Source organism: Daucus carota, chromosome 3, assembly GCF_001625215.2.
Source record: "Daucus carota subsp. sativus chromosome 3, DH1 v3.0, whole genome shotgun sequence".
In the NCBI taxonomy this organism is placed as follows: domain Eukaryota; kingdom Viridiplantae; phylum Streptophyta; class Magnoliopsida; order Apiales; family Apiaceae; genus Daucus; species Daucus carota.
Window position 1 is genome coordinate 39,286,262 of NC_030383.2, and position 19,780 is coordinate 39,306,041.

The window sequence follows — 19,780 nt, forward strand, 5'->3', positions numbered from 1 at the left end:
CTCATCCCCTTTATTCTCTTAGTCTTTAGCATTATGATAATAAGTTGATTATGATCTTTACACGGGCTTATGCCATTTAGATGACATTTCATGCTTCGAATAAATGTTTGCTTGAATGATTTGTGATCTAAGCATAATGATACATGTGCTTGTTTTCTACATGACTTGCTACTCTACTTGATTTGATATATGTGATGAAATATGATTATGCAAGTGCTTACAAGTTGTCTTCATATCTATTTGTTTAAAGTTAGCAACTTCATTATCATCTTTATTGTGACATGAAGTTGTGTAGATACACACTAGAAACATATCTAATATACAAGGAGGGCTGATCACCCATCCTACTACGGTTGATCATTATCTAAAGATGATGACGAAAAGACTACACATTACACAAAGAACTAACGACGCCACGAATAATGATGCATTTCAACATTATGTATTTAAACATTACATAATCACAATTACAATTACGAGCTAAGTTTCAAGAGGGGAAGGCCTTTTAACTAGCCTACGAATGCATGCATCGACGTTTGAAAATAAACAAATTTGTCGAATACAACAACGTTTGAAAATTATATATTTGTCGAATACATATACTACATGCATCAACGTTTGAAAATTATATATTCATAGAATATATATATTTGTCGAATACATATACTACGTGCATCAACGTTTGAAAAGTAAATTTGTAGACTACAATTACGCATATTACAACTTTAGATACATCGACGTATTTAACATACATGTCGACGAAAACTCCACAAAATCATGCAAGTCACGACCCTTGGTCGGAAACATGAATTACAACGTACATTTACACATGTCATCACCTACAAGTGTCATGACAGATTGCATTGACTACATGTCGCACATTACAATTACAAGTGACATATTACGGTTACAATCAACATATCACGTTATAGTCACGATGACGAGTTACAAATCATGTCTACAGGTTACATATTACGAACGGAAGACATACTACAAAACACTTTACGTGTTGGTACTCCTATTCATTACATCATGGTCACTTCAAATTTAGGGGTCACATGGAACAATTTCATGCCACGAACACATAGAAATACGCAGCCGACAATCACAAGATTATATACGACATCTTGCACATCATACAACTTGACATGTTAATATTACAACGCTGATTAAAACTATATCCAAGCCTACAAACAACTAAAGCGAATATAAAATGTTCTCATCTTAGAACGAAAAACTAACGACAACAAAACAGCTACTCAACGATGTTTTTATCATTGGAAGATTTAGACAACAATGACAACATTACAATGACACAACGAGATTGAGACTCGATACAATACAATAGCGAACAAGATAAATCGACAAGACATGATCACATGTTGCAAGCGTCAGTACTTTAACATAACATCGGTGTTCCTATTTGCCATGATCTGAAGAAAACGGAGTGTTCTAGAAGTAATTTTATTGGTTGCATGCCTCCACCCAATAAAATTAGGGGCTATTGTTTGTACCCATATTTTACAAACGTCAAGACATGACGGGAAGTTCACTGACACGACATGAAATACCGACGACACGACGTGTGCAGGCTGATAAGGCAAGAGACTAAGTCTCAGCTACCCACATTTTTAGGGGGAGCATTCAAATGGCAGTTGGAGTCTTCAAGAGGTGCCAGCAATATAGGAGGGAGTTACATGCACGTGGAGCTAAAGTAGGAGAAAGAATAGGAGTTGGAGATGTAGTGGGATTCTAAATGGTGGAGCTATAAATACAACACAAGATGAAGATAACTACAACTCATCTTGCTGCATTATCTACATATATTCTCTTTGCAAACAAAAATATACGTAACACACATATTATACTTATCTTCTTCAAGTAGTACTTCTACAAGCCCACCACCTCATCTTCTACACCAAATCTCTCTTATAACCTCAACCGAGCTTCATGTCACAAATAACCTACACACATACACATACATACATTAACATACGATAGCTAGGCTTCTTCATCTTCTATACTCTGAGCTCTACATCTTCATCTCCCTCAAGTCTTCTTGCCGACGGGTACACACTGTCATCGACGGGTACACACGCTGCCGCCGACGGGAACATCTTCTGATGACGACGAGTGCTGTTTTTTATGCTTGTATCTTGTATTTCTCATGCTTGTAAGCTCATACTTGATCATTATAGTGGATATTAGGCTTGGACACTCTCACCCGCGGTTTTTAACCTTTTACAAGGGGTTTTCCGCATCACGAAATTGCTTGTGTTCTTTTCTCTTATTTTCTTTTCGATATCTTTTCATTCGATCTTTTAATTATTCATACATAAAAACACATACTCCATTGTTATAGAAATTAAATAGGCTTGGCTTTTAACCCCGCAAATTTTGGTAAAAACAGTTTACAACAAATTAAACTCCTGGACAAAAATATTTTATGCAATATGTCATAATCACTTTATTTTCAACAGGTTCCAAGTATCCATAAAAAATATCTATTAACATAATTCATCATAACAATAACCAACTTCTACATAGCTGACCCAAACACAATATGAAATTTTAACCACATTAACATATCTATTTTAACCACATTAACATATCTAAACAAATGCTATACAATGTATGTAACTATTATAATCTCTTAATAAATCTACACAACAAAGTATGTATATTTACTATTAAGGTATGAAAAATATATTACTATTACAAGTTTATGTTATAATACCTGGAGAATATTAATTTAGAGAATACAGGAGCATTTTCTTCATTGTTTATCATGACCAATATGAGCAGAGTTCTGCAAACAAGTAATTAGTCACGTGTATATTCAAAGTTTCAACGTGTAATATTCAAATGTAATAGCACAAAGTTTCAATACAATAAAAATAAGTGAAACTAAAATTATTAAATACACTACATAACACATTCATAGACTCCTTAATCACTTATGAGATCTGTTTTGCTTGCATAGTGGACATATAAATAACTAAATAAGATTTTCACCACTATTGCTCTTTTGGATATTGTATAATGAGACAAAGAAGCATTATTCATATTCTTTTACCAATTTTTTTCATATACATAAGAATCAAACACATAGTTCATAATAAATTCATCAATTTATAAATATAATATCTTAAAATTTAAATTCACTTAAATCAAGGTCTTATATGAAATATATCAGGAGTAGAGATCATTAAAAATTCATCATATATGTATAGCCTAAATATACAATCCTTCAAGTAAAAGATACACAAGGTCATTTCTAGCTACTCAAATGAAAATCCACTAACACATGTTTACCAAGCATGAAAGGACAATATATATCATATGTGTTCATGTGGTACATTTAAAATTGTAAATAGTATAAATATATACCTTAATTAGACAAAATAAGAAGGAGCATTGCGAGATGGAACCCATGAGATGACAAGAGACCTGGAGAGGGCTGAGTGGAGAGATCTGGAGATGGCTCTCCCTGATGTCCAGATTAGGATGAGATCCAACCCCATAAGATGATGAGAAGAGATGTGGAGAGGCCGCTGCTATTTGGAATAGGTTTCTTTTGCACAAATACGTTACTAGGATAATTATAACTAACTCAAAAGATGGGTTGGGCCTAGCTATTTGGAATAGGGCTTTCTTTTGCACAAATAGGTTACTGGGATAATTATAACAAACTCAAAAGATGGGCTGGGCTGGCCTAGTCGCAAAGAAGTTTGTACTTAGTTATAATTTTTTTAGAATAAAACCCTTAATAATGTCCAATTTGATTAATTAAGTGTTGATGCAAACAACTAAATTTTTTTTTGCTTTATAAACAAACTATTTTGTACAAGTGTCAAAGTACCAAAACACTAATAGATTAATTTTGATTAAAAGAAAATAAAAATATTGGTTCATTATTAATAATTTATTTTTAAAAAATTCAAAATAACCTTATAGGTTAAAGTTCGTTGTGGTTAGTGATAATATGTTGCTATATTGAAGATACATATAGATTATATTGTAGAAAGTTTATCATTTAAATTTTAATATATTCTATTTTTATAGAAAATTTTAATTTAAAAATTAAGTTCTAATAAAATATAGTAACAAACAAGTATCAATAATTACAAATTCATAATGTTCAATATATTAAAAAAAGTCTATTACTAATTAAATGACAAGTAAAACTTATATTATAATTATGACTTAATGATATTTATATATCATTAAGTTATATATTATATAATTTTTTATTATAAAATAATAAAGAGAAAATGAAATATTTTCAAGTATTTGCTAATATAACGGCAACATATATGACTTTTAAGCAAGTTTGAGCATATGTACATGTTATTAGTGTCTAATGTTATGTACTTGTGCAAAAAAAAAAAAGGTCATGTTTTAATCATTCTAGGCAAATTTGCAATTTAATTGTATTAAAATGGAGATACTAGATTATAAATTACATACTTAAGCAGATAAAAACACAGCGCTTCCCACAATTTTTATGAAACCAACCCACATGCCAAGTAAAATAGCTAGATCACACTAACAGAGAACACACACTCAAGACACATATATAACAGGTTCTAGTTTTTATATTTTTAATCATTTGCTCTGATTTGTATAGTAGTGACTAAGCAAAAAGTTTCGACTTATGGCATATATTGTGGCTATTTTGTGGGATGTTTTGTTGAAAATATAATGTGTAGCAATGAAACAAAAATAATTTTTCTAATTAAAAAGTTAAGAGTTCAACAAGTGTACTATACTAATCATGCTATCTTAATGTTTTTATATATTTTTTTTTGTGTACAGTTTACATATTCTCAGAGATTAAAGACGTATCCTCTGAATAAAATGGCGGCCTTTGAGATTAATTAGGCAGGTTATTTGTATAATCGATATCTCAAGGACATTGCTCAAGTAGTATTTTTGTGTTTTATTAGAAATTGTAATTTTCTCAAGGACAAGTGGCTCAAGTAGTAATTTTATGTTTTATTGGAAATTGTAGTTTGTGTAGAGTAGTTTTTTGAATTGAGAAATATTGGGTGACGGAGGATTTCATGTTTTATGTTCAATATATGTTTATTTGGAATTGAATTCAGTTGTCCGCAAATAATTTCATCAGTAATTAAGTAATTTTATTTTTATTAGAATAAGGAGCAAGTTTGTTTTTTAAATAATTTGTGAATTTTTCCAAATTGCATGTGTAAAAAATACACAGAAAATTAATTATATTAGTATTTTTTAAATATTGAGAATTTTTATAAAGTTTCCACTTGGATAGCGCTTAAAAAATAGCTATACAAATAAGTGGGCAAGATACAACTTTTATTTCCATAGTGTTTATATAAGAGTTATGCAAGGAAGATTATGAGATACACTTGCTACTTGTATAGAGTTTATAGAAGTGCTATTGAAGTAAATTGACTTGGACTCTTATAACTTTTCATATGCTATGTAACTATATGTTCTTAGAGAGTGGAAAATGAAACGATATGTAAGCTTATTGTACTTGCATAGCGCCTGGAACCGCTATGTAAGTTTAAAAATGACCGCTATGTAAGTACAAATGTGTAGTAGCGTCTGGATTTAATTATTAGTCGTTTACTTAGCATTTTAAACCCCGGGGGGCTTCCGGGAAAAGTTCGCCGTTAAGCTATTTGGGACATTCCAAGCATCTTTCGTGTATTAACTTTTTCGATCCGGAGTACGGTTTTCCCCGTAAATGATCCGGTACAATTTTTCGGGTATTTTTAAAGTTAATAATTATCTAGTCATCTCGATATACGTGCAAACCAGATATTTTGATTATTATATTACTTTCTAAGAAAATATTTTCAAATGAGACCCGCAGATCAATCATACCCTATTTTGATGATTAATTATCTCGAAAACCGGTACCGAATGGATCTGTTTTATTAATACTTAGCTATTAAATATCGTATTTTCATATCATATATGATCAAAAAGGGTACCAATTATTCGTAATTGTAAAGGGTTAATTATCTAATTGGTCACTGAAGTGGACTTAATGTATCAAATTATTTTTGAATGTTACCAAAACCAAGTATAAGGTTATGACTTCTAATATTTATGATAATATATTTAGATTTTATCAAGTTTATTTATTATTTATTTTTAATTAAAACAAAGAAAATAACTATATAATAAAATATAAATAATAAATAAACTTGATAAAATCTAAATATATTATGTTAAATACTAGAAGTCATAACGTTTTAGTTGGTTGTGGTAACATTTAAAAATAATGTGTAAAACTGTGTAAATAATATTTTTACTGCTTGAACTCATATTTCAAGGTACCTGTTTGATATTTATGGCCACTTCAGTGACCATCTTGATACCGTTTTGAGTTCAGTGACCAACTTGATACATTAAGCCTACTTCAGTGACCAACTTGATAATTAACCCTAATTATAAATAACCTTTTTATAACTTTATTTCATACGTACAATCATTTCACTAGTTTTTTTTCACGATTATCGAGAGAAAACAAGTTGCGTTCTTCGCAATCAAACGAGGATTTGAAGATGTTATTGGAATCCGATGGAGGCGTATGAATAGTCAAATCGAAACTCTCGATGCATAGAATCTAGTTTAATCAATCATATCAGTGCAGATTTCACGGGTAATTTCGGATTTAGTTTTTAAAATTCAAATTATACGAATTTAAATGATGAATTTTCGGAGATGATTTTGTTTGATTGATTCGCTGATTCCATGTTGTAGAGAATCTCCCTCCATTCGTTTTCATATATTATATGTTGATTTTTGAGTCCGATAACATATAGAAACTTAGGTTTGATTCTTAAAAGACTATTTTTTGAATGTTCTTAGAGGTGTATGAATGTTCTTAATTGAAATTTAGGGCTTTTCAATCGGTGAGCTCTGGCTTGAATTTGAGGTTACGAACACGTTCATATGGTTGAGGTGAGTTGAATCATTTCACTGGATTGTATGTGGGGCTAATATTCGAGCCGCCAGAGTTCTTGAAGATCCGGCGGTGTTCTTCATGTTCATCCCATATTACAACCAAATCACACCGTTTCCGTTGATTCCAATCACATAAACATGTTCCTGGGAGGTTAAGCTTTTGATCTGCACCATTTGGTGCAATTCTGGGCTCGTTGGCGGTGTCCAGCAACGCTCCGGGAATTTTACAAAACACCCACTTTAAACCCAAACACTAATAGATTTAATTTTAATTAGAAGAAAATAAAAATATTGGTTCATTATTAATAATTTATTTTTAAAAAATTCAAAATAACCTTATAGGTTAAAGTTCGTTGTGGTTACTAATAATATGTTACTATTTTGAAGATACATATAGATTATATTGTAGAAAGTTTATCATTTAAGTTTTAATATATTCTACTTTTATATAAATTTTAATTTAATAATTAAGTTCTAATAAAAAATAGTAACAAGTTTATCAATAATTACAAATTCATAATGTTCAATATATTAAAAAAAGTCTATTACTAATTAAAAGTAAAACTTATATTATAATTATGACTTAATGATATTTATATATCATTAAGTTATATATTATATAATTTTTTATTATAAAATAATAAAGAGAAAATGAAATATTTTTAAGTATTTGCTAATATAAGTGCAACATATCTGACTTTTAAGCAAGTTTGAGCATATGTACATGTTATTAGTGTCTAATGTTATGTACCTGTGCAAAAAAAAAAGTCATGATTTCATCATTCTAGGCAAATTTGCAATTTAATTGTATTAAAATGGAGATACTAGATTATAAATTACATACTTGAGCAGATAAAAACACAGCCCTTCCCACAATTTTTATGAAACCAACCCACATGCCAAGTAAAATAGCTAGATCACACACTAACAAAGAACACACACTCAAGACACATAAATCACAGGTTCCAGTTTTTATATTTTTAATCATTAGCTGTGATTTGTATTGTAGTGACCTAAGCAACAAGTTTCGACTTATGACAAATATTGTGGCTATTTTGTGGGATGTTTTATTGAAAATATAATGTGTAGCAATAAAACAAAAATTGATGTTAATGTAAGTATTTCTAATTTTTCTAATTAAAAAGTTAAGAGTTCAACAAGTGTACTATACCAATCATGCTACCTTAATGTTTTTATATTTTTTTGTGTAAAGTTTACATATTCTTTGAGATTGAAGACGTATCCTCGGAATAAAATGGCGGCCTTTCAGATTAATTGGGCAGGTTACTTGTATAATCGATATCTCAAGGACAAGTTGTTCAAATAGTATTTTTGTGTTTCATTAGAAATTGTAATTTTCTCAAGGACAAGTGGCTCAAATAGTAATTTTATGTTTTATTAGAAATTATAGTTTGTGTAGAGTAGTTTTTTGAATTGAGAAATATTGAGTGACGGAGGATTTCATGTTTTATGTTTAATATATGTTTATTTGGAATTGAATTCAGTTGTCCGCAAATAAATTCATCAGTAATTAAATAATTTTATTTTTATTAGAATAAGGAGGAAGTATGTTTTTTAAATAATTTGTGAATTTTTCCAAATTTCATGTGTAAAAAAAAACACAGAAAATTAATTATATTAGTATTTTTTAAAATATTGAGAATTTTTATAAAGTTTCTACTTGGATAGCGCTTAAATAGTTTATTTCCATAGTTTTTATATAAGAGCTATGCAAGGAAGATTACGAGATACACTTGCTATTTGTATAGTGTTTTTCATACGCTATGTAACTATATGTTCTTAGAAAGTGGAAAATGAAACGCTATGTAAGCTTATTGTACTTGCATAGCGCTGTCTTGCATAGCGCCTGGAACCGCTATGTAAGTTTAAAAATGACCGCTATATATGTAAGTACAAATGTGTAGTAGTGTTCAGATTTGATTATTAATCGTTTACTTAGCATTTTAAACCCCAGGGGGCTTCCGGGAAAAGTTCGCCGTTAAGCTATTTGGGACAATCCAAGCATCTTTTGTGTTTTAACTTTTTCGATCCAGAGTACGGTATTCCCCATAAATGATCCGGTACAATTTTGCGGGTATTTTAAAAGTGAATAATTATCTAGTCGTCTCGATATACGTGCAAACCAGATATTTTCATTATTATATTACTTTCTACAAAAATATCTTCAAATGGGACCCGCGGATCAATCATACCCTATTTTGATGATTAATTATCTCGAAAACCGGTACCGATTGGATCTCTTTTATTAATACTTAGCTATTCAAAAATTGATTCTTTTATTCGTTTTAATCCCGAAAAATGTTTAAAAATTCTAGAAAATTCCCAAAAAAATATTTTTATTCCAAGACTTGATTTGACACTAATCGGGATGGGAAACCTTATGTGAAATATGTTTTCTGCTATCTGTTTGATGTGTTATGTGCCGATAGAAGAGTCAGGAAACAGTTTTGATCGTAACTTTTGATCTGTAATTCAGAATTGAGCGAAATGAAAGAGAGATTGAAGCTTGTAAAGTGTATTCTAATATAAGATAACAATATGGTCGAGTCTAGAATGTGATTATGTGCTAATAAATATGTAGTATGTGATGATATGTGATCTAATTGCTATGACTTGATAATTATATGAATACGTGTTGATGTCTGACACGATAAATGATTTGGGAGACATAGCATCGTGTCTTGATTGATGTTGGATAAAAGTAAATGGTTGATAGAACTCTGATTTGATTGATTGGTTGCTGGTTAGTATAGGTTTACAGGTGGATAGTCCTATAAATAGACGAGACGCTGTCGGATTTTCGATAGAATCTATATGATTATTGAGTTGTAATATGTTATGTGGAATATGACTTGACTATATGGTAGATTCAAAGCATGATTATGTGTTAAGTGATATCTGATAGGTTTAAAGGAATATATAAGTGGATATCAATATACGTGATATGTATATGCGATAGATTGTTTAGTGATTATAGTATTATCTTATTCTCGTAAAGGATTTGGGCGAGACGTGTGTACGCTCGAAGATATTCAGAAAGTCAAATGATATTGCAAAGCGAATAAGGAATGAAGCGAGGAAGTGAAGCTAAATTAAGAATAGAGTATAGCTAGAGATTGTCCAGAGGTTATGATGTGCTAGATTGTGAGAGTTGAAAGATGAGACTGAACTATGAGGTTATGATGTTCTGATTTATCACTTCAATTATCCCTTGCTCAGCAACTTTATTTTTCTCGCCCTCAACAATTGTTTTCTCCCCAAATATACTGCGTTTTCTTATATTTGAGAGCTTCATATTCATGAATACTCTCAAACTTTGACAACAGGGCTTCGACATATTCTATAAACTTTGAGCATCCATTGTTCAGAATAAATATTCTGCTTCTTAAGCCATGCAGTCAACAGTAATGATTAGTTAGAAGTTTTGAGTACCCACACTTGTTGGATTCTTTTAACATGTTGACTATGTTTAACTATATAAACTTTCTTGACACCACTTGTTCTATTAATATTAGCCTTATCAGAACTAGTAGAACATGATGCATGCTTGTCATTTGAAAGTTTATCAGTATTTGCACATTTCTAAAATTTAGGAAGAGGATCATAATAAATTTCATGTAACTCATGATAATCAAAACATGTATTAATAGAATGCCAATATAGTTGCCGCAATGAAAACATGGATTTTTCCGTTTGACATTCATTGTTCTACCAGCTACATGAGATTTATGTATAGCTTTTGGCTTCTTTTTGTTTTTCCTACGATCAACAGCAAGATGATTACAATTACCACAATTATAATATTTCTTCCTTGGTGCAAAAGGAATATACTCATAATTATTTGCTCAATTTATTCCTTGTTTGTTATTCCTGTTTCTTTTAGGAATTGCTCTAGGTTGAGATCTTTCAGTTACCACTTGTTACCCAAGGTTTAAACAATAGACTAGCTGTGGAATAACTCTATTATTAAGAATTAATGTCAAACTCATATTAACGTAACAACCATACACTACAAGAAATAATGCATTTACCTACTAATAAGTTAGCCACCATTATGTAAACGTGGGTAAAAGCCATCTTTAGTTACTAATATTTATATTTGTATACTATTGGTAGCTAAGTGTGTGAATATGGGATTTAGTTTTGATAGACGTGTCCCACCATTAATGTTGTATTAAAAAATTTCTCTTTCTAATTTATTTTCCAGTTGCTATGTTATATGAGAATATAACTTGAGTGGTAACTCTTCTTAACGAGACTTTATCTGTCATTATTATTTATATTTTCGGTGCTTATTTTCTTGAATCATTGTTGGATAATTAATTTCAATTCTTAACTATTTGAATATATATAATTATTTTAAGATATATACAACTTATTCCTTAAAGTGATATTTAACTTATAGCACATCACAAATTTTTTATACTAGTACTTTTGAATATACAGGTGTCTATATTTCTTTATTATTGTCTTATGATAAGAAAAAGGAGGAATATTGGTTACCTGGATTAAATTAAATTAAAATGAGAAGATAGAAAGAAATAACATATTTACATGAACATCAGGTATATATAATTGAAATCAAGTTGAAATTTTCCTTATTTAAGCTAAGCACTTTATTTTCAATCATTTTTATTTCATAATTTTATATTTTAATGTCTAAAGTTGTATTAGATGTTTAAAATTAAATTTTTTAAGCAACCCATTAAAATAAATATTTACATTATTGTCTCTAAAAATAAAAATAAAAATGTACTTGTCTTCAATTAAAAATAACTTGTTTAAAATTAATTTTGTAGCTAATTAGATAAATATGTACGTGTTTTAAACACTAAATACTTGGGTATTGTTGGAACCAAGATTCTGCCGGATGCGGATATCCCGATAGGACCTGCAAAGGAGAAGAATGCGAGGGATTGTCCCCCCGATTCACCTCCGGTGTGAGAATAAGTCAGTGGTTCCAGGTGAGGTTTAATGGAAACTGCAAGTGTTTGTGTGTGTAGAGATCAGTGAATCATTATCTCATATTACCGGGGTATTTAAAGGGGGTGATTTCCATGTTGTAACGTCGTCTCCCTGATGTGGTAGGAGAGTAATGGAGTTTTAATGCGGCGTGATCCCCGCCTCCGACCGTTACAAAGATAGTGCTGGAGTAGTTTAAATGATGGGCTGGACCTCTTGGGCCTGTCCTCCAACATGTCCCCACGCTTCGTTCAGGTCTGTGCGTGGCCGAAGTCTGAGTAGTCTCGTCGACCGACGAGAAGAGAAGTCAGATTGTAAGATCGTGGAATCGGGTCTTGGAAACAAAGGTCTGTAGAGAATGGCCCCCGAAGCCTGATCAGTCCCGAGGCGTCATCGACCTGCGAGGGAGGTCGAGTCTTATCGCTCCGAGTGGTCGATTCTGGCCACTAAGGGCCTAACTAGTGATGTCCCGGAGCTGACGAAGAGCCCGGGACCTCGTTCCTTCATCTCCCCGACTGATCGCTTGGTATATACTGGCCGGTCATCACAGTATTGCTGCGAGCCAATTGGTTATCTTCCCTTATCGCCAATCGGGAAAATGATTTCAAAGATCGGTTGCATCGGACGGAGGTTCTTCGGTCATACCGAAGGGCGAATAGAGGCCAGTCAAGACGATACTCAAGGCTAGAGATCAGGGGGTCGCTATTGAGAACGACGCGTCGGTCATTTGTGCTCATGAGGTCGGTCAGGACCATAGACTTCTTGTCGAAAGCACGGGCGACCTGCTAGGCCATCCGGAAGTAGCTCCGGCTTCTAAACTTTTATATTATTGGTGTGCCTTCGGGCATCGGGCATTTTTGATTGTGTTCGGGCCCCATTTTCAGGGTGTTATTTTATGCATCTTTGGCTTAAATGTATGTTGCCTTAGCGTATTTTTCCCTTAGTGCTTCTTGGGTGTTCATAACCTCAGCCAGTGCGCGTTTGGCTATTTTTTTTTAATTTGCCTCGAGCGTAATCGTGATGTATGTCTTCGACTGACCGATCTCAGTACATGTGTTTATAGTATGTCTTCGACCGACTGGTCTCGATACGCGTTTTTGTATGTGCGTTTTCAGCCGATGAGGCTTCGGCCCATGTGTAATTGGTGTTGTACGTCTTTAGCCGATGAAGCCTCGGTACACGTGTATTCGACTTAGCTGTTAGCGTACGTCTTTAGCCAATGAGGCTTCGATACAAGTGTGTCGAATGATAATTTATCATGTACGTCTTGAGCCGATGTGGCTTCGGTGCATGACTGTCGTTCTCAAGTATTTGGAGGGTAACTTAACACAAGAGGTCTGATCGGGTGTATGTCATAGCGTCTCGATACATGCTTTTAATTGTGATGTATGTCTTCGACCGAAGCGTCTCGATACATCTCTTTCAATTGTGATGTGTGTCTTTGACCGAAGCGTCTCGACACATGTCTTTCAATTGTGATGTGTGTCTTTGATCGAAGCGTCTCGACACATGTCTTTTTAATTGTGATGTGTGTCTTTGACCGAAGCGTCTCGACACATGTTAGGAAGGCGGCGATGGCCCGTTCGGCCAATTGGCTCGTTATTCAATTTTCATCCTTGTATGTCTTTAGCAGCTTTTCGCTTCGATACAAGGGTACCTTGTCAATTCCCCCAATATTTGGGGGATTGTTTTTATCTTAATAATATAGATGTACGATCGGCCTATCGCGCCTATTATAGATAAAAACAAGCATGCAAATATTTAATTCGATCTTCGGCGGACTCATATCTTTAATCGGGTTGCCCCAAGATATGGGTTCGGTTCGGAGTTAACTGTAAATGTACTAAGCGCTAGTGTACTCAAATAAATCAAGCATATACCGAGAACTATAATGGTCGTTCCTACGGTTCATGGCTGCCCACGGTTTCTATCTTTCTACGAATACTTTCACCGCGCAGATAGATTTCATCCAAGGATTTGGGCGGTATATCGTAAAGAGAAGACCAGAGCTTTTTACCTTTAACTGGGTCTAAGCCCGCCGTCAGGAATCCTGCAGCTTTGACTTTGTTTAAGTTGGTGATCATCCCTGCCTCCTCCTTGAACCGGGTCAGATAATCCCCTAACTCCTCGTTCGGCCTCTGCCTGCAATGGATGAGCGCTTCGGTATCTTTCACCCTTCGACACAGACAGGAATAGTGCCTCAAAAATTTCTTCTTCAACTGATCGTACGAGCTGACCGACCTGGGCCTTAGGGACCGATACCACATTATCACCGATCCCTTCAGATAGGTCTTAAACATCTTGCATAACATAATATCACAGTGGCCATACCCGTCATGAGGGACTCGTACTTGTCACAGTGGTCGATCGGGTCTTCCTGGCCATCGAATTCGGTCATCTTCGGGAACTGCCTCCCTGGTGGTGGTCGGAACTGCTCGATCTCCTCGACTACAACCGGCTCATGAGTTAACTTTTTGTCTCCGAACATAGCTTTCTCCATTCGGGCCTTCGACGTCTGGGCCTTGACGGCCTGTTCCTCTCTCCACTTTAACAGCATATGTTGTTGCTCTTTAGGGGTCGGCAAGAGGCCTTCGGGGCTGCTGTCGAAGTTCAGGGCTACAAGTGTGATGGGAGGTCGTTGGTTTCCGGTGAGAGGAGTGTTATTTGGGTTGGGTGGTATTTTATCACTGTTGTTTGTCATCGCCTCAGATTACACAAAGCTTGTTTGCAGTTCCCACAGACGGCGCCAATGTTGGAACCAAGATTCTGCCGGATGCGGATATCCCGATAGGACCTGCAAAGGAGAAGAATGCGAGGGATTGTCCCCCCGATTCACCTCCGGTGTGAGAATAAGTCAGTGGTTCCAGGTGAGGTTTAATGGAAACTGCAAGTGTTTGTGTGTGTAGAGATCAAGTGAATCATTATCTCATATTACCGGGGTATTTAAAGGGTTTGATTTCCATGTTGTAACGTCTCCCTGATGTGGTAGGAGAGTAATAGAGTTTTAATGCGGCGTGATCCCCGCCTCCGACCGTTACAAAGATAGTGCTGGAGTAGTTTAAATGATGGGCTGGACCTCTTGGGCCTGTCCTTCAAGAGGTATTATTTTCTTATAAGATATATCTTTATATTTAAATTATTATATATAGATGATAAGCAATAAAATACTTGGACTATTGCCGTCAATAAAGATATGATAATATTTTTCTTGTACAAGGCTTAAACCCATTTCTATATATCTCTAAACTCATTATTTATAATTTAATCTTTAAATAATTTTATTTATATTTTAATATTAACTATTATATTTGTTAAATTATATTAAACAATCAATTATATGTTCTCTCAGAATATTTTAATTTGTTTGTGTTTGTCTGGCTGTATGACCGTATCTTATATTGTAACGTAATTGGTTCAAACATGCAAATAGGTGTGGCTGACTTGTGAGGAGCATGACTTGGCGCACGTCACTTATAGTGCCCCCCACTTATGGATGTTGTAAGTTGTAACCGTTCATGGCATATCTATTCTACCGGACTTTATTTTCGCTAGTATGAATTTGCTTGATTTTTTTTTTGGCTACTTTTTTAATTTTAAAATTTAGAATCCGGATTTCTTTTCCTTAAATTATCGGAGCTATCTCGATCTTCTTCTTGTCTATATTCTCTGTTAGAGATTAGAGCGCCCGTCATTATTTGTACTCTGCGCATTTTAGGTAATTATATTTAAAAATAATATATTTTTAAAATTAACTTATTTCTCATTTATTTGCAAATTTTACGGACTAATATTATTAATAAGTTATTTTCAGCGTAGTTGATTTGTTATTTGACTTGTATTATAATTGAATATCAAGATATCAGTTTATACTAGTCTTAAATCAAGCTAAGCTTTTAAGCAGCAACCATCGAGATTTTTGTTTCTCGTCCAGATTTTGGAGGTTTATCATAACTTAAAAAAGTGCTTATTACTTATAAATGAGATCTTATTTATGAAAATTAATTTTTCCTTTATGTATTTAGATAATAATATAATAATAAAATTATAAATTATGAATTTTCTTTTAAAGTGGTTAATTACATTTTTATAAAATCAAATTTGAAAAATAAAAATAATCATGAAAAAAGATGATCCAATTCATTTCGAGTCATTCACTCGTTAACAAACAAGCCTATAGCGTTAGAGTTAAAAATAGTATATTGTGATTCGTGTTCGTATTAGAGTAAAATTGGGTAAAGTCAGAATTTGTTTGTTTTGGAGTTGGCCACATTATGAAGAACAAATAATGTTTATTTTTTATGAAACAAATCGATAAAAGGTAATTTGATAATGATGACTAGATCAAATTTTAGTACTATAAATTATCCCATACTTATGACAAAAAATAAAAAATAAAAACTTATCCGAGACTTATTATATTATACTCCCTCCGTCCCTTCTTAGTTGTTATTTTGATTTTTTACACGTAATTTAAAACGATTTAAAAACTTACTTACACTTATTATTTTTAAAATTTCATTAAAAATGAATATTTAGTGTTTACATGTATTTTTATATTTTATTTAAGACTTTGTATAGTGGTTATATGTGACGAAAAATCAGTTAACTCGGCTGAGTCTTATTTTTATTTTCTCACCCGATCCGTATTGTGTAAATCGATTTTGTAAATAAATAAACCGTCATAACTCGGTTTTACTCCGAGTACTCGAACTTTGATTTTTTTTTGCCTAAAACATAGGTAATTATTTGAGAATTTATATGTGGTAAATTATTAAAAATTATTTATATTATATTATCAAAAATTGTGATGGGAAATTAAGAACCAAATAAAACTTTTCTATTTTATTCTTAATAATGTATAAATTTTCAATACAAGAATATTATATTAATATTTAAGTAGTATTTACATTAATATTATTTATTTAATAAATTTATTTCAAAACTATTCAATCGAATGCATAATCTATATTATCCCCGTCTCTTTTTAGTTGTCACTTTGAGTTATTGCACTTATCTTAAGGTGATTGGAAAACATGTTTCTACTTATTATCTTAAATATTTCTTTTTATGAATAAAATAAATTATAAACTTTAATTGAGAAAAAGAAAATGAAGTATAAATTTTTATTACTATCATTATTATTTTATTATTTATAATAATATTATTATTGAATTAATTATTTTAAAATTCGTAAGGCTTTAATAATTTATTTAAGATTAAATAGTTTTTATTTTATTCCTTTGAATTCTAATTAGGATTGTAATATTTAGGACGTCTATATTAGGTCTTATAATTTGAGTAGAAGTTTAGAGAAAATTCAGTATTTTCTTAAAATATTTCTTAAAATATCATATGATTTTATTATTATTTTCTTCTGGTTTTTCAAAAAATACAGGAGAAGTTGAAGTCCCAAAATTTGATGAATGTTAAATGCTCTGTTGACAAGAAGTTCAATTTTCCCGGCTAAAATCCTAAATATTTTGGTTGAGCGGGAAAGCAGTAGATAAGGCTAATTGCAGTTTTCTTCTCCGTAGATGTAGTTGCAAGAGTTGTACTTGTACTTCTCTTTGGCCATTTTCTTTGTGGTCTACTCATTAATGGTCTATATCTTTTAGTCTTCTTCTGCCTTTCGTCTTCACGTTGACAAACACTTCTTTTATTCTGGGTTCTCTATAGATTATGTATATGTATTTGCTTGTTATATGTTTTGGCAATCTTGTATTTGTTGGTTTAGATTCTATGCTTCAATCATAGATCTTTCTGATAAATTCAAGTATGTGCCCCAACTATTTGATAATATTACTCCATTAGAAACCATACATATTTAGAGGGGTGTATTGGATTGGGATTTTAAAGCATTTTTTTGCATTCATGAAATCCTGAGGGTATTCGATTGGGATTGTTTGAAATCCATTAAAATATTGAGGTATTCAATTGGGATTTTAAATTATGCTACACAATCTGGTGGTATTCAATTGAGATTTTAAATTATGCTTTAAAATCCGATGGTATTCAATTAGGATTGTTTAAAATCCATTAAAATCTGATGGTATTCAAATGCTGATGGATTTTTTTTCATTTCATAAAATGATAGATTTTGTGGCATTTTTCAGTGTATTTTAAGTTTTTTGAAATCCCACCAAATTCAATGAGATTTTGAAGCATTGTACCTAAATCCTATCAACTCGGCGACATTTCATCAAGAATCCGCACAAAATCAAAATCCCATACAATCCATTAAAATCCATAGACTAAAAACAATGTATTAAAATTCCAGTCGAATACACCCCCGTTAGCCTTTGATTTTGCAATTACAAAATCTTAATATACTGGAATTTTTCTATTTTGGCAGATTCTTGAAAGTAATAGACTTGGTGGTGAGAAGTTCACCGTAAAGGGTTGATTATAGAACCCAATGGAAACCATCCTTGGACATTGAGAAGTGAAGATGAAGTTGACTTCTCATAAGGTATATAATTTGCCTCATACTTAAATCTTTTTAATGGATGAGGAATCATGAAACTAAAACAGGGGTAGTCTTTTGGAGATGCCAAAACAAGATTTACAGTGATAATTATCTTATCGTTCTTAGTGTATAATTATTGTTTATATCTTTTTCTTGCGGTGAATCATGCAACAATTGGAAGGGAAAGCAACTAGAAGTGGTGTGCAATTTTGGAAGCCTATAATTTAAAGGTAAAAGATTGTTTTGTATTTATCATCTGATAGTTTGTCACAAGGAATTACAATTATATTTGAAGGCACTATAAGACACCAAATAAGAAAGGTGTATTTTGTTGTGTTTGTTTTCTTTCTTTATCTCAATATGACAGTGTTATTTATTTTTGATCAATGTGTTAATTATACAGGAATTGTGATTGACTTTAATGATAATACCACTGAAGTTGATATAACAGGAAAGTGCATTTTTGTTATAGTACTTCATTGACATTGCTGGCCGGAGGCAGGAGTATTGGGATGGCTATCACAAATATGAATTACAAAGTCTCCAAAAATCAGTGTCACATGCAATGCTTTGATGGGGCTATATTCAGATATTCTTGTTGATTTAAAATATTTATGTATTTTAATTTTTCTTTAGACTTCCTTTTATATGTACACTTTTAATGTACCATTTTTGTTTAAACTCATTGTAGTTTTACGGTTTGCTTTGTAAGAATTGAATGATAAAATTATATTTACTGTTGATTTGTTTTTTTATCTTTTATCAGCAAATAATATACATACATAAATAAATAAATAAAAATATATATTAATAAAAAATGTTAAATATTATATCAAAAAGATGCCAAGTGTTAGCATCTTCTATGCTAACAAAGCATTTTTGTAGTTCCTTCTATGCTTTGTTAATGATTGCCAATTAACAAAGCATAGAAGGAACTACAAAAGCCATTAAAACCCAGAGGTCCCCTCTATCATATGATTCAAAAATGTAAAATGGCTTTTTTAATTGCATGAAAATAGCAGTAGAAAGAAATATCCTTGCATTATAGCACACATTAACTAATGACAACATATATTGCAACATTACATTTAACATTTAAAATTTATTTACCTTGGTTGGGCGGCCCAAAGAATTGCCACGAGGCTCCCAGTGAATCTTTGCTGCAGGCATAACTCCACCACTACCATTACTACCATTATTACCACCATTAGCATGATCAACAACTATTGCACTAACAACATCCTTTCTAGGCCTTCCCCTGGCTGTAGGCTCATAGGATAGGTAAGAACCGGCTTGGACCGACCTCTTGGACCCTTGTTATAAGCATACATCGCCAGCCTTCCCATACTTTCGCGCCTCTATTTAGCTTGG

The 19,780-nt window shown here is 32.3% G+C and overlaps 1 long non-coding RNA gene across 2 annotated transcripts; it reads left to right on the plus strand.

Moving 5' to 3' along the window:
• The first annotated feature begins 17,306 nt into the window (after positions 1-17,306).
• Positions 17,307-19,141, plus strand: LOC135151717 (uncharacterized). Of its 2 annotated transcripts, none has more exons than XR_010290601.1 (4): positions 17,307-17,716; positions 18,296-18,412; positions 18,591-18,639; positions 18,813-19,141. It is a non-coding gene; the product is annotated as an uncharacterized LOC135151717 (long non-coding RNA). The 2 variants fall into 2 exon arrangements; XR_010290602.1 differs by having other exon boundaries at positions 18,882-19,141.
• Positions 19,142-19,780: the final 639 nt, after the last annotated feature.